Raw genomic sequence first — 21,729 nt, forward strand, 5'->3', positions numbered from 1 at the left:
CCAGTGTTACCGTAATGTGTAGTATGACTCCTGTCTTCTATTGTGTAGGACATTTGGGAAGGATGTACCATATGTATGTGAAAAGACAAACTTGGGGTCAGACCAATCCACATTGAAATCCCTGCCAAACTCACACCTAGCTCTGTGACCTTGAGCAAGTGACTCAACGTCTCTAACATGCTCTAAAGCTTCTGTGCCTTAAATGAGAGATACGCCAGGTCATAACGTGAATTATGCAAGATAATCAATGTAATAGGTCATTGCACATAGAAAATAATAAAATAACACAAACAAAAAATAAATCCACTATGCTAGCATTTCCGATGGTATGGTAATCACAATGAAAATAATCTGCTCTAAGTAACTTAAAATTAAATTTGAATGGAGTTTGATGAAGAAATTCTTCAGGCTGCTTAAATTATACCCGTGAGTCTCATTAGTTGCGCGGTATACAACATTGAACCTCCACTTATGTACCCAGAGTAGCTATGTGAAATTGAGCAGCTCTGAAGGAGGCCCGTGGAAGTGAAAAGGAAGGTGATCTCATGCACCCATCTGCAGGGCAAGTGAACAAATTATAGACACACACACGCACGACTGAAAATTTAAGGAAACCGGCCCTCTTGATTTATCCTTATTTCGTTAATTAAGCCTGAATCTGGTCATATTAAAATCGGATTTTGACATCCTCAGTGAATATCTTTTGAAACAGAAACACATGTGACACAAATCCTACATCATACTCTTCTTTAGAATGTTATGGACCCAGTTGTTTGAGTTCTGCAAGTAAGAACTCCAAACCTGAACATCAAACTTGATTTGGGGAAGTATAGCCAATAAGATGCCAATCAGCAGTTATGGCCAACTGTTTTTCGCTGATAGGCAAATTGTATTCGGGTCAGAGAGAAATCCAAGTCCCTGAAGATTCTCTCATAGCATTCCAAACAGCAACAGCTCCATCGTTCAGATAAGGGGCCCTTACTCAAGGCCTTCTCATAAATAAATAATCTAAAACACCTCCAGACAGCAAGGACTCTTGTTGGAGCAAACTTTTAAGTGGTACTTAAAGTTCTTCAAAAAAGTACTTAGAAGTTAGAAGAACTTTTATCTCGTCTGCAAGTTGGGGTCCACTTAATTCAAATGCTGTATCATTTCAAGTTGTCTGAGAAGCAGATGCCAGGATGGAATGAAATGTTTGAAGGATTTATTGGAAGAAACACCCATGAAAGATGCAGAGGGGAGAGACCAGACTAGGTGAGGAGAATGCCACACCATGATGTAGGTCTAGCACCCATGTAAGGAGAGAGGAAGGGTCATCAGGAAGAGCCTCAGGCTATGATGCAGAGCGTCTCCAGCAGTCAGTGGGGAGCCCCTGAGCACAGCTTGCTCTTCAGAAGACCAGCTCTAGTAGCCAGTCGCTGGTTGGGAGCAGCATGAAGTATTGCCTTGACGTAAACATTATGGCAGATCCAAAGGTGTGGCCACAGGGGGCTGTCTGGCAGCTCCAATAGTTACACAAAATTCTCTGGCAGGGAGATCTGAGTCATGCATCTCCATGGCAGCCACAGATGTCTTCCTAAAATAAGACCCACAAGGGTGCTCTAACTAGACTCCTAAGAAAGATAAGAGGGTTAGTTAAGAATGACTGAAACAAGAATTACATGCCATTTACTATATGTAGTATGATGATATGCAATGACATATAGACAATGGCTGTACATAGGAATTGGCAAAACCTTTGGCGTAGCATAGTTTCCATAACTGCTTCTGTTGTGGTAAGTTCAGGTGTCCTTCTTAGCTATTTTATGGCCCTGATTTCTTCCAGCCTCTTCCTCTGAGTTTCATGCAGTTCTAGATTGAAATGGCTTTTCCATCAAACAGTTGACCATATTAGTAATAATACTACAAAATGTATCAGCACTAAATTCTTATTTCATGAGTCATGATGACTGTACATTGTTTCAATAACTTGATGATTCTTCTTTATTTCATGAAACTTAAAGAGGATTCTTTTTCCTTCCTTGACAATCATTGCTATGTGGGAACGATGACTTCTTATATAAGATCCTGCAGAGCTCCACTGTTTCTGAGCTGCTTCTGTCGTTCTATACAGAGAAGGTGGTTTTATGTTCCTGGCTTTGGGAGGAAAAGTAACTTTAGGGATTGACTGAGAAGAAACCAACTATAGTCTATTAGATGTTGCTTCCGTGCAACACTGCCGAACCTCTCACTGCAATGGCCCAGACATGTTTCTATCAATTTCACAACTAAGTGTAAACTCTCCCAGCATAGTCCCTAGACCTTTTGACTAGCCCAGCCTCCTGTCTAGCATATCTAGAATTTGTATTTTTAAAATAATCACCTCAAACTTCTAACTAAAACCTTTAGTTAGGTAAATGCAAACTTTGGTAGAAATTTCAGGATAACAAAGCACTTCATAGGCAGAGCATTCAAGCAGAAAAGCTACTATGCCTTCTTTGAAATCCATTAGGTAGCAATAATTAGAGTTTTTCCTTAGTAAATTCTGTGCCAAGATGATTTAACAAAGTATAGGTTACCTGCTGAGTTAAACTTTTTACCATGATAGCATAATCCAACCTAAACCTAGAATTGTAACTGGAACCCAAGTTTGGCTGCCTGCTGCCACAAAAACTAAATCCATGCCCTGGCTGGTGTGGCTCAGTTGGTTTAGCATTGTCCCAAGCACTGAGAGGTTGCTGGTTTGATTCTCGGTCAGAGCACATGCCCAGGTTGTGGGACATGCTGGAGGCAGCTGATCGATGTTTCTCTCTCTCTCCTTTCCTCTCTCTGTAAAATTAATAAAAATATATTTTAAAAAACAAACAAATAAAAACCAAACTCCTGAGACAGCTGCTACTGGAAAAGGAAAGAGATTTATTCAAGTGCCAGTCACCTGAGGAGAAGGGGGACTCTTGTCACAAAGCCCATCAATGCAGGCAGAGGTTTTTATAAGAAGGGAGAGGGAAATCAGGGGGAGGGGGTTGAAAAGTTCCCTACATGCAGCCAGCACTGTACATTCTGATAAGCTCCATAAAACTGGTCAAGTGATGGTGTGGTGGGTGTCATCCTGGCCTTTGCCACCCTGGTTCTATGTCATCCTAGTTCTATGTTTGAAGGTCAGCAAATCTCCCAGAACTAGGAGGACTGAATGCCTGAGCCTGAATCTTCTGAAGTTTGTTCTTAGGATTCTTATATAAACATGCCATTTATCTACAAGCTACGTGTTAGTCAGAGTCAGTATTTACAGAAATAATGTCAAAAAAATAGTGGAGTGAGTGACAATTCCCACTCTTACAGAATGTGCCAAGAATTCTGACAACTCGTCCATAGGAGAGAAGGCATGACTTATGAGATAATACCCTGCCACGCACAGAGACAGGGTGCCAGCACTCAAAAAAAAAAAGAAAAGAAAAGAAATTGACCTATGGTGAGAGTTGGAATAGTGAGCATCCTTATTCCACTTTGAACTCACTCTTTCCTCAAAGTATACAAATCAGTTGGATTTATGTGAACAAAAGGGAGGGCTTGTGGGGATTTTAACCTGTGACTCCTTTTTGCTTGAATGGTATTAGGAAAGCTTAAGAAAAGTTGAGTTAATAATGATGTAAATATTTAATGTCAACAATTCTTGTTGAAAGAAAAGCTCTCTAATCTGTTGCTTTGTGTTGTTCATGGAAGATAGCTTTCAGCCTCAGTCTGCTTCAAGGGTTTATCCCAGCATGTAGACTGTATAGCTTGGCTGCACTACCTGTTTCTTAAACTGAAGCAGAGGTATTACTTTCATCTTTATAAAAAATCATTGCTTTTTATAAAGTTACAATAGTTGTCCCTGTTCATTGAAAAAAATCTAATAAAATAAAAGTATATAAAAGTATTTAAAAGTATGCACTTTTAAAAGTAGAATTTCTAGGTAAAAGAATACATAAATTAAGATTTTTATACATATGCTAATTGTCCTGAAAATAACTTTACCTATTTACTTTCTCAATTGACAATGAGTAAGAATGTCTTTGTCCCCTCACCCTGACAAATAAGGTATACTATTAACATGTTTAATCTTTTCCAATTTGATAGCTATTTTTAAAAGTTTGATGATGGAAGGAGACTTGACTTGTGGTGAACACACAATATAATATACAGATGATGTATTACAGAATTGTACACTTGAAGCCTATATAATATTATTAACTAATGTCACCCCAATACATTTAATTTTGAAAGTTTATTATTTTGATTTCCATTTTTTAGCAGTGAATGAATTTGAGCATCTTTTCATGTGTTTATAATAATTTATTTTTATTTTTCTGTGGATTGTCTCCTTCTAACTAACTTTGAAATGTCTATGTCCCTATTGGCTTATTTGTCCATTGTTTTATAAATCCAGTTTTAAGATCTCTTTATATATTATTATTTTCTCCTGGTCTATATTTTTTTGTGTTGCTTGACTTTTTTTTTTTTTTTTTACCATGGAGATATGTTTTAAAATTAAAACAAAAATTCTAGAGTATGTATAAGCATATATTTGATATATCTATATCTATATATAATCACTTTCTCCTAATACAAAATATACATTATCCATAATAAAGCCAGATAGAAAATATAAAACATCAAATTCCTTCTCATTGAATGAAACTGTGTTAACTTGATATTATCTCATGGTGATCAGCAGCTCAATTTTGTATTCATACAGGTAGATTAATAAAAATGAGAACATAAAAGAACTTAATATTTCACAACCTGTTCAAAATATGGACTTCTTGGGAAAATGTAAATGAAACAGTCCCTTTGTTTTAAATATATATAACTTCTTAATTCATGTCTGTGAATGCATAAGTAGGTTCTAAGAAATTAATCTGTTGTTCATCTAAAATAAACATTTGCATTTTGACAAGATCATTCTACCAGCCAAGCCTTGACTAAAAAAGGGGATTTCAAAAATTAGAATTTTGTGCTCAGGAAGATACATTTGGGGTAGAGCAGCATGAGGGGATAGTGGGAAATTTTCTCAGAGAAACTTTGGTGAGCTTGATTCACACCATGAAAATTGGGCTGCTGATTCTAACAGCCCCGTTATGGCCACGTTCAATAACTTCAAGTTACCAGTGCCATTTATTTCTGCAAACTTATTTTCAGAGAATGATTTGAAGGGAAAAAAACAAGCTCTAAGTTGTGTTGTAATAGTTTTCAATTTGAAATCAACATCCATCATGCAGAAAGCATGTAAATGTGATTAAAATTGTTTATTAATTCTTTTGTGAGTCATATAAATGTAAGGGAAACAGTAGATGTATTTCTAGTAAACTTAATAACCCCCCAGAGAAGGCAGTAGCCGGGTCAGTTTTCTACTTCAAGTAATCCCAGGAACACTGGAACTTGTAAATAAACCTTAGGTTTTTTGCTCATTTTGATTCTTGTATGTGCCCTGACCAGGGATCAAACCTGCAACCTTGGCGTGTCAGGACAATGCTCTAACCAAGTGAGCTACCCAGCTAGAGCTTCTTGTTCATTTTGATTTTTGTTTACCTGGACAAATTCTTCTCAAGCCCTAAAACTCATTGATCCACAGACTCTTTAAGATTTTCCTGAACTATGAATGCAATTAAAATTTTAAAAATCAACATTCTCCAATCTAAGATATGACTTAATTAAATGAACTTTTGAACCAAAACTCTCTGTGGTCATTATCAAGTAAACACTTCATGTTCCTTAAAATTAAATGTCACCAAGGGCTTTGAGTAAAGAAGGAGTTAAAGGTGAGTGTGAGATAGCCTCTTATTCCTGGCAGCACTTTCCCGTTTGGGTGTCTCCACAAGAATTTTCAGAGGAGAGAGGGCCCCTCGGTCTCATCTTATCCAACATCCCCAATACATCTCCCAGGTCACCATGCTGAGTCCCTGTACAATGACCGCAGGAACAATTTCCTACATATATTGGTTGTAGATGATGTGCTTCTAAGCGATGTTTGGCATTCACTTTACAGACAGTGTGTATCTTGCGGATTACGTTTCCTTATTTGTTATAGTGCATCTTGGTGGAAGCTCAGAGCCAATATGATGGCCCACTTCTGACAAATAAATAGCACGTTATAGTATGCATTCCAAGGGCTGTCATCTTAGTTTCATACCCTCTTCCCCCCACACACACACACCTTCTATTTGTTTTACTTATTCATCTTTTTCTTGTATAGTTCTCCAAAAGCCACCTCAATTCCTCTTTTGGAAGAAGGGGGCTAGAGAAACATTAAGTAGATCAATAAATAAGGCTGATAAGTAGGAAAATAGATAAGGCATATAGATGGATTTAAAACTGTGACATCATATCTTGGTTTAGAAAATTATGAACTCCCATCAGCGACTTTGGCTTACCCATGCTTTTTATTATATAATAAATTAATAATGAATTAATTACAGGTGGTACCTCACCTCACATTATACAGTGTATGGGTTTTTAGAATGTGGCTTGTGAATCAAATTACTGTAAAGCAAATGATATATTTCATTTATTACAGCAACTTGCTACTCAAGCACTTCCTAAAGCACAGAACTTTAGTATCATGTGAACATTCAGCTTCTGTTACAGACAAGGGTTTGTTAGGCACATCCTGGCTCTATGTTCCCTGGTTTAAAAGAAAAGTGGAATGTAAAAGAAAAGCACAGAGCCCTTGTTCTTTCATTTCTTATCCCTCCCACTTTCCAAAATTTTCACTCCCTAGGGGAAACCACAGTTAATAATTTAACAGAATTTCCAATTAATTTAAAAATTATTCATATATATATAATGGGCAAGAGTTGAACAGGCACTTCCAGAAAAGGAGATCCAAATGCCAAATACTATGAAAAGATGCTCAGCTTCCTTAGACATCGGGAAAGTGCCAATTTAAGTCACAATGTGGTAGTACTTCACAGGCACCAGAGGGGCCAAAACAAAGACGATGAAAAATGCCAAGTGTTGGTGAGACTGTGAGTGGCCGGAACTCTCATACATGACTGGCAGAAGTGCAGATTCATACAACCATGTTTGAACACTTTGGCTTTTTGTACACAATAAAAATGTATACTAATGCTCACCAAAAGACCTGTACCAGAATGTCCACAGGAGAACTATTTGAAACAATCAAAAATTTCAATCTACCCAAATGCCCACAAATAGTAGCATTTTTGCTATCAGATTGTTGGAGTTTTCTGGATATATATTTCAAATATATTTCACAATGTATTACTTCTTTTAGCTTTATTTTCAATATTGAGCATTAGATTGTCTTTAAAAATGAAATTCAACTTTTTAAAGGAACATCTGCTATATACTCAATGTATGCTGAATTCTGCACCGGGCTCCTCAATTGAAAACCCAATGGGCCTTCTTTCCAAGGTGTCCCTAGACCAATCCCCTTGTGAATCTTCCCACCCTGCCACTAAGGAAGTGTATCTTGGTCTAAATGAGATCACATGGTAAGTACTGCCCTCAGGCCTGTGGACAAGAAGCCCCTGCACTAGCTCTCTCCCATCCATGCCCCAATTCACAAGACAAGGATCCTTTGGTGAATGAGATGTACCCCCATGGGCTGTGATTACTCTTTAGAACACCCTCTGGATATCTCAGATGTTGGAGTTCCCAGGTTAAATGTCCTGGAGCTCTGGGATTGGAGAGGGGGTGGTTGGATAGAGCTTGGGCGTGTGAGCTGGGGTTCCATACACATGTATAGAGGGCCCTGTCTGTGTTTAGGGGAGCCAGGAGTAGGAAGAGAAGTGGGGAGGAATGGAGGCTGAGGATCCAGCTGAGGACCAGATCTCTCCGCAGCGCAGAACTCTGAGAAATCTGAGTTCACACCTGCCTGGTCTTTATAAAGGTATATTATCAAGATAAGAAGATAGAAGATATTACATTGGACAGTTAGTTAGCCTGACTGTAACTTTTAAATATTTAGACCTATGGTATGGGGGCCCCATTTGTCCTCTGGCTCTTAGATGTGAAACTACGTGTATTAAAAACGCAGCAGACATTGCTTATTGCCCCTCCTCTCCCATTCAGGTGCTGTGGTCTGGTGGTTTAAGCCACACAACAGACAAGGAGGGCTGTGAAGGTCAAAGGATGGACTTGGCCCAGGAAGGCTCTGGGCTCCCATCCAGCCCCTGTCGCTACGGCACCGTATGGCTTGGTGCAGTCACTCTGCTTCTCCAAGCCAGCTTCCTCCAACAAAGAGCGGATGGTAGCACCTTCTTCACAGGACCTCCATGAAGGAAAACCGACATGAATTATGTGCATGGCTTGAAACACTGTATAGTGTTAAGAAAACATGCAATACATTATGAAGCAAAATTAATTTTGACAGACATTCTGATTTATTTTTTGTCTCCAATAGCTGAGACCTATTTTACTTAGTTCTCAAGTTCCTTTGTACAGGATACCAAGATTTCCCGTAGCAAGATGTCTCAACCCTACACCTGGCTTAGCAAGAGCTTTGAAGGGGCCAGTGACTCTCCAGTCCCTCTCTCTCATCAATACAGTCCTTGCTCTACCCCAGGTTTTTCCAGCCAGGAATTCTCCAGCGGTTCATTCCCTTCCCTGACCTTCCCCGGCTTCACTGGGAGGCACTGGGTGGTGGGTAGGTCTGTTCCTTTCCTGGGAAAGGGTTCAGTGGGCTTCTTCTTGGGCTTCATGATGCCTTCGGAGACTCTGATGGCAAGCTAGATGGATAGTTTACTTAGTAATGGAAATATTCTGTGTGCCTGATTTCTATACAGGAGAGTCTCCATGACACCTTTTCAAACTTGCTCAGATTCCTTTCTCATTCATATCCTCTTTTTGCTTTTATATTTCCACCTTTTTAAAAGATAAAAAGGGTAGAAGCAAATAACAAAATAATATGTGAAGACAAAAAGTAGGAAAGGACTGAATGTGAAAGGAAAGAAGAGATGGAAAGAAATGTCTTGATCACGGTGCATCTGCTAAATTCACTTCCTTGGAGGGTAAGCTGAGTGGTGGACAGAGCAGGGTCGGCGCTGGGGTTCCGGCCACATCCACCAGCCTCCGGGGCTTCCGGGGCTCCGAGCACCGCGTTGCAAGCTCATGCTCCTCCTGTCTTACGGTGACTACGATGGGACCGAATTTGACTCTGGGAATAGAAATTTATGAAGGATTTGATGCACCAGAGCATACGAGGTGGAGGCCCAGGACGGTGTAGGATCTGGAAACCACATCACAAAAGAAGTAGTGGAAGGGCCTGCGTACGCTTGGCCTGGAGAAGAGGTAACTTGTGGTAAGACAGGTGAAAATGTGTCTCATGAAAAAAATTTTAATTTCTAATTTTTTCCCTGTGTGCTCCTGAGAGAAAACCAGGTATAAATACTAGAACAGCAGGTTCTGGCTAAAGTAGTTTTAACATTAGAGCGCAGAAGCAAAATGGAACACACGTGCCCACAAGGGAGTTAGTGGGCTACTCATCAATATATTATCCAGAGAAGCTGGGTGCTTCTAGCAGGTGATTTTACAAAACAAGCTTTGGCGTTTGGTGGGAGAATAGACAAAATAATCTTTAAAATGTTCTAAAAAAATTTCGTTTTAAATCTTTACACTTCAGTGATTTAAAGGGGAACCTTCATTCCTAAGTCCCTGTTGAGACCTGTCATCCTCGGTTCCTTCCCACCAGGTGGCATTTCCCAGGCCCTGAGCTGTCCTGTGGGTGGCTCTGAATCCACCAAAGAGAGTCAAGGCAATCAAATGCTTTTTAGTTTTTGTAGTGCTGAATTGAAATACCTATTTTTACTTTTAATCCTGCCCCGAGGACATGTTTTTCATTGAGTCTAGAGAGGGGGGAAGGGGGGGAGACACGTCGATCTGTTTCCTCCCATACTTACCCTAGCCGAGAATCAAACCCATGGCCCTTCAAATTCATGACCTGAAGCTTTGATTCTGGCTCTGGAACCTCCTCATAAGTCTTGGCTAAGGACGTCCGGATTATGAAATAGCATTTTCCCTGTTGCCTTTAGGAGAAAGGAAAGGTAAACACTCCCTAAGTCGCTTTTGCCCCTTCGTGATTCCCTCGCCACGACTCCCGTGCCACCCTCTCAGCCAGTGCAGCTGTGGCCGGGTGCTGGGGCCTAGGACAGAGACATGAGCCTGGTCAGGGAGCACTGGCAGTGCGTCCACAGCCATCACTTGCCCGAGTGCTGGGCATGCGAGGGGTCCAGCATTCTAACATTCCCTGGCATTCCTGAGCCCTTACCCTGCTATCGTTTTCTTTAATCAGCACTAAGCGATGTACTTATCATGGTTATTATTCATTGTCTCTCATACTAGAATGCCAGCCCCACGAGGGCAGGGCTTTTGTGGGTCTGCTGTGTGTTTTCCAGTGCACCTTCAACAGTTTGCTGAGCGGTCATAAATATATACACGTGTTTCTGTGTCTGAACGTTGCTGGCCGGTCACGTGGTAACTTGTGTCAGCACTTACATTAATTTAAGTATTTTAAACACCTTACTGACCAAGGTAGCTGGCCGCACAGGTCAGTTCTGGCTTGAAATAGCCGGTCAGCAAGGTGTTAAGTTCCCAGACTAATCTGTGGAGGTGTAGGCTCTCCAAGATTTGTTGAGTGAAAGAATCTAGTGGGTGGGAATTCAGGGTTAGTCTGAAAAAAATCCCTTAAAGTGTGTTTTATTTTTAGAACATACCAATAAATATTGTGTTAGTCTGGGTTCTCCAGAAACACAGGACCAATAGGATATATATACAGCTAGCTAGCTAGATGGATAGGTAGATAGATAAATTTATCTTAAGAAATTGGCTAATGCAAGTATGAAGGTTGGCAAGTCCAAAATCTGCAGGGTAGGCTAGAAGGCTGGCAGGCTGGTGACCTAGGGAGGAATCCATGCTGCAATTCATGCCCAAAGGCAGTCGGCTAGCACAATCCCCTCTTCCTCTGGAGTCAGTCTTTTCCTTTTAAGTCCTTTACTGATTGGACTAACGAGGCCCACCCACATTATAGAGGATAATCTACCTTACTCAGAGTCTAGTGATTTAAACGTTAATCTCATCTTTGCAGTACTTCCATAGAAATATCTAGAATAATCTTCAAACCACTGTCTGAATACTGGGGCCTAGCCAAACGGACACGTGACATTAACCATCACATCACAAGTATCAATCTAACAATGTGCCTTACAGCAGGAATGATCTCAGAGAGCAACCCCCTCATTCTCTAGACCAAGAAACTGAGTCACTGTGCAGTGGGTGACTCAGCACAGTGGGTCCCAAGGCTCCTGACAGCCAATCCCATGCTCTTCAACCACAAACGCTACAAAATGAAGCAGCTACAAAACGCTGGCTCAGGTGTTTTGTTTTGAGGAAAACCGACTTGAACCTGAGCTCATCCCAGATCACTGGAGGCATAAGGAGTTTCCACTGTGGAGTTGCCTCCTTTGGGGAGAGAGAATTCCTGGGTGTCCGCACGTGAATATTCATAACCTGGATGATGTTATAATTGTTTTTATTGTCTTTAAAATGTAGTTTAGCCCGGCTGGGGGTGGCTCAGCAGTTGAGCATCGAGCTGGGATCCAGGCCATCGGGTTCGATTCCTGGTCAGGGCACGTGCCCAGGTTGCGGGCTCAATCCCCAGTCGGGGATGTGCAGGGGGCAGCCGATCAATGACTCTCTCATCATTGACGTTTCTCTCTCTCTCCCTCTCCTTTCCTCTCTCTGAAATCAATAAAGATACATTTTTTAAAAAAAATTAAAAAATAAAATAAAATGTAGTTTATTGTCAGGTGTGTCGGGTAAGGGCTGATAGGTCTCCGTGCCCGGTCCATGACCCGACCATCCCGCACGTGCGCCTGACGGGGGACCTTATGTAACGATGACTCAGCAGAATGCAACTGCGCATGCGGCAGCGGCGCCCCGGGGCCTATAAAGCCCCGCTGTGCGCAATGACGGCGGAACCGTCCCCCATGTCGGCGCCGGGCCTCTCACGCTGGGGATCTGCCTCGGAAACAGCCCTCGCGGCCTCCCTCCCGCCACGCTTGGCACAGGCGGCAGGGTGAGGTGGGTTTCCCCTCGGCTCCTGCTGGGAACGCCCCGGGTGGGGGGCACGTGGCCCCTGCCCCCTTGCGGTGCCCGTGGCGGCTGCCTGCCAGTATGGGCGCCGCGGGAAGACGGGGTCCGGTGCCGCCCCGACCGAGGTGGCCGGGAGGCTCCGGGGCTCCTGGAGGCTGGCGTCCTGCAGGCCGCGGGCAGGTGGCGCGGTTCCGTCTGGGGTCCGACACGCGGGCGGGAGGGCCCGGAGGCCCGGGTGGGAGGCCCGTGGGAGGGCCCGGAGGCGCGGGGGCGAGGCCGGCGGGAGGGCCCGGAGGCGCGGGGGCGAGGCCCGGGTGCGGCGCGGGGAAGAAGGCAGGCCGCTCGCGCAGTGCGGGGTTGCGGCGCCGGCTTCCCCCGCAGGAGGCCGGGGAGCCTCGGAGCAGCCCTGACGGGCGGGGTCCAGTCAGCCGGGACCAAGCGCGAGGGCCCCCGTTGTCTGCCAGGTTCTCGGGTGTTGTCTGGTCGGGCAGACTGGAGTGACGCCCGACGCCGTTATTGGTAAACTCCAGGCGGTTCCCGTCTGGAGACAGTGAAACGGTTGCAAACGTCTCTAGGCCTGTGGGGCTCTGGCGAACCTTTGCAGGCTGTGGCAAGGCGTGGGTCCCAGGAGGCTCCCTCGGGCTTTTGGTCTCAACTGTGGGAAGGGGCAGAAGTCCGTTGTTCCTTGATTGGGAAGCAGTTGGCTGCTGTTCATGCAGCCCTGCTTGTGACAGGCCGCCTGCCCTTTGTAGGGCAGAAAACCCAGGAATGGGCTAAGCCAGGGATTGCTCTGCCCTCTAAACCCAGGAATGGGCTGGGCATCGACGGATTGCTGTGCCCTCTAAACCCAGGAATGGGCTGGGCATTGAGGAATTGCTGTGCCCTGTAAACCCAGAAATGGGCTGGGCAGCGAGGAATTGCTGTGCCCTTCATTGTTGCTATGGTCTCTGTGCCCAGGGCACTGCCCTGTGGTCTAAAGGATGGTCCCCCAAGATCTAGGGGGTGGAGTGTCAGGTGTGTCCTGTAAGGGCTGACAGGTCCCAGTGTCCCATCCAGTGTCCCGACCATCCTGCGGGTGCCCGTGATGGGAATCTTATGTAATGACGACTCAGCAGAATGCCAGTGCGCATGCGACAGGAGCGCCCTGCTCGCTGTGGTCCATAGAAGCGGGCTGTGCGCAGTGCAGAGGAGTCCTCTCCATGGGGCCTGCGCTGGCCTTATGCTGGGGACTTCGCCTCTGAAACGCCCCTTGCAGCCTCCCTCCCCTGACCTTTGTCTTCAGCCACTTTGTAACATATGCAACAGGGTCATCCAAGAGTGGGCTGTAATGGGGTAAAGCAGGCCTATCAAGGTAGAACTCGCTGACAAAGTAAATGAGAGCAAAGGCTTCAAGGAAGTGGGGGGGGGGGTACTTGGGGGAAGGGTTTAAGACGGAGGGAAGAGCCAGTGCGAAGGGTCTAGGTGAGGAGGGCGCCTGGCCTGCTTAATGGGTGATGGGCGAGTAATGGGAGACAAGGTAGAGGACAGAGGTGCACAGCTCCTGGACAACCTCGTGGGTCGTCTTGAATTGTACTCGGATTTAAATGGAGACCCAAAACCCACTGGAGACTTTTGAGCAGAGGAAGGCCAAATCTGACTTAGTTTAGAAAAGAATCCCGCTGGTAAGAGTTTAGACTAGACTCTGGTTGGCGGGGGTGGGGATGGGTGCTGGTGCAGGGAGACCAGTGGAGTAGGACCACAGCAGTAACCCAGGTGAGAAGTCTGCTTCAGGCCAGGTGCCAGTCGTGGGAGGGATCAAGGAGTGAGCCGACTCTGAATGTGGGGTGTGAGAGGATTTTGAGTGTGGCCGTCTGCAGCTCTGTATAGAGACCTAGGTCTGAGAGACAAAAATTTGGGAGATAGAAGTTTTTATTCAATTTAGTTTAAGTATTTATCGGGCCCTCTACCATTTACTGGGCACTAACCTGGACATTTCAGATACAGATATTAAGGGGGGAAACAAACATACCAATAAAAAGTGAAGTTTCTAGTAAAAGTAGGTACAGAGGCCTCTGAGGATACAGATGATGGTGACTAATTAATGAAATCTACCTGTGGGAACAGCCAGGAGGCCTTAGGGAACAATCGTGCTGACAATGGAAGGTCGAGACTTCCTGTATGGTCATAGTTGGATATTCCGGCTGGAGGGAGATGTGACCATGTACAATTTCAGGTTTCAGAAGGTAAAGGTGCTTTGATATGCCTTCATTTGTAACAAGTCAGTTGACTGAACACCTGATACATCTCCCCCATAACCTGGAAAATACAAAGCAACACCTGCTACCATATACCTACCCATGGTCATATATGAGGCCCAGGAACCTTTACTCATGGGACTTTAAAGTAAAGACTGCCCTTCATGTAGGTTGCAAATTCCTTCTGGTTCCATAATATTTTATATTAGTGCACCTTTTCCTACGTCTTCTGTGCATATGATCTTTCTACCAAAGACGGAGCAGTAACCAGAGCACCCTACTTTCCTGTCTCAGGTAACGGAGGCTACAGCCGAACTCGGAGAAGAAAGCGATCCCTTTTTCTAAGCATGACCCCAAAATCGCCTCAGGGCAGCAACGGTAGAACTTGGAAAGTATTTTGTGAATCCATCTAGTACCTCCCAGATGAGATCAAGGTTCTCTGAGCTCCAGAAGTGCGGGTCGTGGGGGCGGGGGCAGGGGAGCAAAGGATAAGAAGAGACGCTATAGAGAGTTTGGTGGTGCCAGGGCCTGAGGAATGAACTTGGAAGGTCATCTCAGACAGGACTAGAGCCAGCATTTGAGGTCTGCCTGGTCTCCACTCCTGCCAGTGTTGCCCTTTCACCAGCTTGGCATGTACTGACCAACCATCAGGAGTTCTGCCTGCCTGTGCCCTAACCTTTATGTGGGCAACTCCCCTTTTTAAAAACTCCAGACACTGATAAGCACTCTTACTGCTTTAGCAAAGGGTATCTCCCCAGCTAGCCATCCAGAGACTGGGGGCGGTCTTGGGGAAAGAAGGTCTTCTTATACTCGGGTAAAACAGAACAGGACCAGTTCAAAATCAACATCCACCTGCCTCCTGACCCCAGAATCTTTCTTCCTTTCATTCCCTGTGTCTTTGCCCGGAGAAGCTTGGTTGTTGAGCCACAGCTCAGCCTTGGAAAGGACTCTTAGTAACAGAATTTTCCACCAATTGGGTTCTTTTTAAAATGGGGGTGTCTTATGTGACATCTGTCACTCCAAAGTCTTTGGTCCTGTGTTTCTTCTCAAGTCTTGGCCCTCCGTTTACTACTCTTTGTGCCCAGGGATCTTTTATTCTAGTGCTAAGAAGCTGGATTTAAGTTTAACTTGTTTAAACATTTCTTTCTGGGTATAAACTTAGCTTTGTGTCTGGGAGCCCTGTAAACAAAAAAGTTTAGTAAGCCCAAGCTGTTAGATAAATGACGTTCCAACTGGCAGTCAGCAATAAAGTAAAAGTAAGAAAATAGCACGACTAGCTGCTCCTTAGATCTCCAACAGCTTGGAACTGGACTTTTGTACTTTCTGCATGTGGTGACTGGGAGTTTGATGCTTTACAAAATGACACTGAACTGTCTGCAGCAGTTTCTCGGCTGGATTTATTTTCCCTACAGTGGAATGCAGTGGGCTGGCCTGCATTTGACAGATGACCTGTGTCCAGGGCAGGGCAGTTAAAACCGGTCCCTAGGTCACAGGCAAGGACAGTCCTCAGGCTGGGCCTGTGTCAGGACTCCCCGCAGCCCTGCGCTGGGCTTCTGGACAAACCTCTTTTAACATGCCTGTGCCCTTGGTAAATTACTTCGTCTCCCTGTCTCCGTTTTCTAACCTCTAAAATAGGTCCTTCCTACTTGAAGCTGCCTTTTCACCAAGCCCCAGGGAGCAGGAGCTTGGGAGTTGGTTGCAAGTGGAGAGAGGCGCTGTTTGGTTGGCTGATCACGCTTTCCAAGCGATCTTGCTGGGGCTTGGTCCCGTGCTGGCGGGCAGCTAACTTTTTCGTTCGTAAGCACTGAAGATCTTTGAGGTCCTGCCTTCTTTTTGGGGGGTGGAGGGAGGCGGGGGTGGAGGCGGAGAGGAAGGAAGTGCCCTGCAACTACCAATATTTTCCTCTAGGAGGAGCCGCGCCGCCCAGATGAGAGTGACACGCACCAACTCCAACTCCTCGCCGGGAAACGCTGCATCCCAGCTTCTCGGAATGCGCGGCCGGGACGCCCGGCGTCTCCGCAGCGGGGCCCGCGCCGGCCGCCCTGAACCCCCGCGCCCGCTCGCGTCGGCCGCCCGGGCCCCCGGGACTGCGCGCCAGGCCCGGCGTGACCCCTGCTGAACCGCGGCCGTGTCCCACCCTCCCGGCCCATCCTCCTTCCCGGCTCACCCCGCCCCTCCCTCCCGAGCTGACAGCCCGCGAGCGGCCGAGCTGGGCGCAGCCATGGGAAGAGGAGGCGGTCCGGGCAGAGGCGGCGGCGGCTGCTGAGCCCGGGCGGCGGCGGGGACCCCGGGCTGCGGCCGCACGGCCCGGAGGCCCCCGCGCCCTGGGCGCCAGCGCAGACGCGAACCCGCGCCCTCAGTCCGGAGGCGAAGCTCGAAGGTACAGGAGGGGGTTCCGGTGTCGGGTGCTTATTTTCCCCCGGTTGTGCCAAGGCGCCTGGGAGTGGACCTGGGGACGCCAGTTGTTTATGGAAATGGGGATCTGCCTTATGTACGAACACAGATAATTTTTTCCCCGGGTGACTAGGGGATTGGCTGTGCTCCCCTTCTCCTCGCGAAGTTGTTTTCTGCTGGTGGATCGTTGTAACTTGATCCACTCCGCGGACGCGCGCGGGTGTGTGCGTGCGTGTGTGTGTGTGTGTGTGTGTGTGTGTGTGTGGTGGGGGGCGGCCGGGAATTGGGGGCGACAGGAGAACTCTTATGCGTTGGCACTTGCTCCGACTGGTGTTTGCGGTGCCTGGAGGGGCTTCCTCCAAAGATAGTTTTGTTGTAAAAGTTTTGCGAGTGTGTGTCTGACACCATCAGCCGGGCCGGGGCAGGACCCCGGCACTGCCGCTGCTGAGCGGGGAGAGGTCCCGGGGCGCGACCGGGACGGGCCGAGGGGAGGCTGTCCGGCCGTGCGCGTCTACACCGCGTGCTCCTCCCCAGAGCGCACAGCCCTTGCCGCACTGGTGGCGACTGCAGCCTTGCATTGGCACCCGCGGGGCTGGGGTCAGCGGAGTCGGGGCTGCCGGTCCCCAGGAGCTGGGGTGGGTGGAAATCCTGGCCAGCAGAGCTCCCCAGCCCTGGACGTTCTCGTGGTTATGAAATCAGCCATGCTCAAAGTTCTGACAGAACTGCCCTAGGCGTGAGGGCTCTGATAAGTGGGGTAGCTAAGTGTCCGGGGGGGAGGGCAGTGTCACCTACTTGCGGGTGCGTGGGGAAGTCTATTTGGGGCGAGTGCTTTATGTGGAACCCGGAGGGGCTCATGCTGGGGCCAGGCTGCGGGAGTTGGCCTGGCGCGGGGTTTGTGTACTGAATGGGTGTACGTGTGCGCCTGGGAGGCGTGTCGGCGCCTGAGCCAGTAGGGTGTGCAGGGTGGGAGGAGGCGCCCAGAGGTGCCGCCCGCCGGCCTGCCCGCCGGCTTGTAACTCCAGGAGACCTTGGAGGGGGCAGGGAAAGGTAACGGGAGGCCCGAGGGCTGGGAAGTGGCAGGAGCTCCTGCACAGGATTTAAGTGCCAGGGACTTGAAAATTCTAGACCATGGCCTTTCAGGAGCAGAGGGATGGAGCTCCCAGGAGACCTGCAAAGGCCGAGGATTCTAGGATATGTTTGGATATGTGGGTACAGAATCCTAGACCCGAACCCAAGTCGGAGCTGCGGACCTGAAAGTCTGGGGTGCTGCTGTCCACAGTCAAGACTAGATGGTCTCTGAGGTGTTTACTGTTAGATTCCCTGATGTGTGTGCCTGGGAAGGCACCCACCTTCCCTCGCAGATATTGTGGCAGCTCTGTGCCCTGAGCAACTGGTGTTCTAGGCTGGTTTCCACCTGGGTCACCCTGGAAGTCCTTGTTCCTGGGGAGCCCACGGATAGACCTTGGAGGTAACTAGAAACATTTCCAGAAATCAAAATGCTGGATAGAAACAAAATAAAATGATTTAGCAGACAGGGTCCTTGGTTCTATCTTTTCTGTGATTGGGGATTCTGTTTCCTTTTGAGAAAAGCAAAGCTGGATTCCGAAGGGGTCTCCGGTTTTTTATGGTTTCCCTTCGGAAGGACTTGGAGAGCATCATTTGTAGCCGAAGCATGTCCCACGCCTCATCTCCTTCCACCCTTATAAACTTTCTGCTTCACATTGGCCTAAGAGTTGGTGAGTCGACATTCAGCTTTCCTTGTGGAGTAAATATATCATAGTGAAATTGCAGCATTGGTTTCCCGAATGCCACTGAAGGCCAGCACTTAATGGGCAAAGGTGTGAAACGAAAGTCTATAAATGCAATGACAAAGTGCCGACATAGGTACTTCTTTTTTTTTTTCCAAACCGAGCATAACTTTGCCTTGCAAATATTCTAGGCAGAGTTTGTGACTGTGTTTCTGGTTATTAGTTTTTAAACAGCGAGCCACATAATAAACCACTTAAAAATGGATACTGGACACTTTCTCTGTGCTGTCTCTGGCACCTGTGTTAACAGATGTTGATGGTGCTTGGTAACCTATGGGATTGTCATGTCGAGTATCTCGTTAGCTGAGGACATGTTTATAGCATAATGTAATAAATGGTGCCCCGGTTGCAGCCTGCTTCTGCCAAGTGCATGAAGCACCCCAGCATGGAAACAAATCTTGAAGCTGGTCCAACTTGGCGAGCCTTTTTGGCTATCTGCTGGTAAGCATCATTAATGTAATGATAAATCTGAGTGATAGAGTGAGAGCACCACACAGTAAATTGTTGAACTTGGAAACAAGGCATGGGTTATATTTTTGAAATGCGCTAACCCGAAGCTAAAGCTTCTGTCCCTGTCATTCCACTGGTAAATTGCACAATTATGGAGATGTGGTTGGCTTTTAGAGAACAAATTTTTAAAAACATGTCAATAATAAAAATAACTTCTATTTCTTAGAGTGCTCATGTGTCGCTCCAAACACTTTTCCTTTAAAAAAAAAAAAACCACAAACACACCTCTACGATCTCTTTGGTGATGATTTAAATAATGAGTATTTAACTCACCTAATCGCTTTGTGAATCTTGAATTAAGACTTGAATTTGGGAAGACGGGTCAGCCCTCCACTAGTGGTGTAAACAAGGTGAATTGAGATTTTTTTGACAGTTTTTTTTTTTCCTTCAGTATAAACAATGTGCCCAATAGAATAGTTGACTGGAATGATGACCAACTTGAGAGTTAACTCTCTATCAGGTACATGAACTTCCTGTAAATGGGCCAGCCCACCTTGGATGTAATCCGATGGGAATGTCTCTTCCTCGCCAGCTAGTCCATTCTAGGAGAGACTCGTTTTTAGAAAGTTCTGACTTGTACTGAATCAACATTTTCTTCTACCTCTTAGCCTACGGTTTAGTTGCTGGAGCCACACACAGTGAATCTAATCTCTCCCCATTCTGTACTATATTCAAAAGTAAACATCATGCTCCTTCCTCCTGAATGCTTCTTGGCCTGTTCTTGTAGACTTGCCTCACCCACATGGGGTCCCACCCTTCTCTACCCTGACCACCGTGTCCTAGATTCCACGTTCCCGCCATCCTCGTGTGTACTGTCTGAAACCCAGATGTAGAATCAATCCTTAGTTCTGGACTCTCTACATCTATTAAGGCAGCTTAATATTTATGAGCTTTTTAAGCCATCTCGTTCCACTTTTGCTAATTTCAAACCTATAAACAAGATAACTCGTTCTTTTCAGATTATTAATCATCCATAGTCAAAACATAAGTTTCCGAACATTTTTTTGTTCCTGAACTTTTTATAAATCTATGGGAAATAACTCTGCCAAAGTTATTGAGTTTTACATGTAATAAAAATAGCTCCTTAATTTCTCTCAAGTACTACCAACCCCCCAAATACCAGATGTAAAGTGTTCTGAAGACAAGCAAGTTGAAGCTGCATATTGGGTAGAGCCCATGTTACACGGCGTTCTTTTCGTGGACCTCATTGTCTGCTTCCCTGGGGGTGAGTCAGTAGCAGCAGTCAGGCATTCACTCAAGGCAGTCAGAGCAGGCCCTCTGGCCCCCGGGGCGGTGAAAGTGCATCAGACAAACTCTTCCTCAGGCCACTGGGATTTACGATGAACATACAGGATGTGACTGAGCCAACAACCTTCTCTTCCTCTGGAGGCAAACAGCCTGCTAATGCCCCAGGGGAGCCTAAATCGGGCCTGTCCCAGCGTCAGTACTAAGGAGGTTCTGGCTTCCTGTTGGGGGTCTGGACCCAAGTCTGATAAAGTTCTGATGCTGCTCACTTCCCAGGTCCTATCCCTATTGGAGGAAGGGAGCAAAGCTGGCATATACACGAGGGCCGGGTGTGGTTCAAGGCAAGTACTTTGGGGCCCATTGGACCTCAGCCTGAATCTGACCTTTGCCACCAGGCATGCAGATTAGCTCCTCTGAAACTCACTTTCCTCTGAAGACTAACTCCTACTGCCCAGGGCAGAGGACAAACCACCTCTGCAGCGCTTATGGCCTGCACTGGGCATGGGACCTACCTGCTGTAATTGATTGCTCTTTTGCGTATCTGTCCGGGGCTTCCCACCTAAATTATGAATTTCCCCTGCCACCAGCTGAGCATCTGCCACAGCTGAGAATCTTCTGTCTTCCTGCTGGAAATGTTAATGGTTGATGATGGTGAAGAAAATGGTGTGTGTTTTTCAGCAAGTCTGGGTATGAAAGAAATTATTTTTCTTAGCAAAGAGAAAAACTAACCTGTAATACGTGTTGACATCTGGGCCTTGCTGAAGCCCCTACTCTGCACAGACCTCAGTCAGGACGGGAGCGGAGCCAGTGCCGTTCTTGGGCTCTCAGTTGATACTGTCCCTGCTGTTCCCTCACGTGTGTGCAGTGAGCTTCCTCACTCGGCCCCTTGCATCACGGTCTCTGTCCACATTACGTTTGCTCCTTTGCTCGATTCTGTTCTACAATAGAAGGAAATAATCGGTGATAAAGTGCATTTTACCTTCAAATTTTCATTTCATTGCTTCCCACTTCATATCCACCATCACCGCCCCGGAAACTGCAGCAGGCCCACTGATAAGTCCTTGCATGTGTGGTTTCCAAATCGGAGTTCTGCTTAGAAATGAGGGACCTCCAAGTTAGGATAGCATAGTATAATACTAAACTGGGTGTCAGGGGACCTGGGTTTTCTCTAAGTTCTGCCTCTAATTTGTAATTTTTGCAAGCTACTTAACCTTCCTGAGCTTCATATTTCTTTCATGTTAACAAATAGACAACAAAAGTGGAGTAAACAAGATGACTTCTTAGGATTCTTAGGAATCTACTTAATTATTGAATTTTTCCTCTCGGCTCCTTTGGTGCTTTGCTTGAACTTATCTGAGAATACCTATTTCTTTCTTTTTTAGTTTCATAGCCTATTTTTTACATATTGTCTTCCTTGCACGGCTGTAGATTCCTCAAGAACATGAAATACATTTCATTCATTTTTATGA

The 21,729-nt window shown here is 46.1% G+C and overlaps 1 protein-coding gene across 1 annotated transcript in view; it reads left to right on the forward strand.

The window, feature by feature from the left end:
* Positions 1-16,228: 16,228 nt before the first annotated feature.
* GHR (growth hormone receptor) overlaps positions 16,229-21,729 on the forward strand; it is a 187,044-nt gene continuing 181,543 nt past the window's right edge. The window contains exon 1 of the mRNA XM_081133580.1: positions 16,229-16,683. The gene's annotated coding sequence lies outside the window, so the exon portion shown is untranslated. The remainder of the gene's footprint in view (positions 16,684-21,729) is intronic.

This window comes from Miniopterus schreibersii (genome assembly GCF_964146895.1).
Source record: "Miniopterus schreibersii genome assembly, chromosome: 3".
Lineage (NCBI taxonomy): Eukaryota > Metazoa > Chordata > Mammalia > Chiroptera > Miniopteridae > Miniopterus > Miniopterus schreibersii.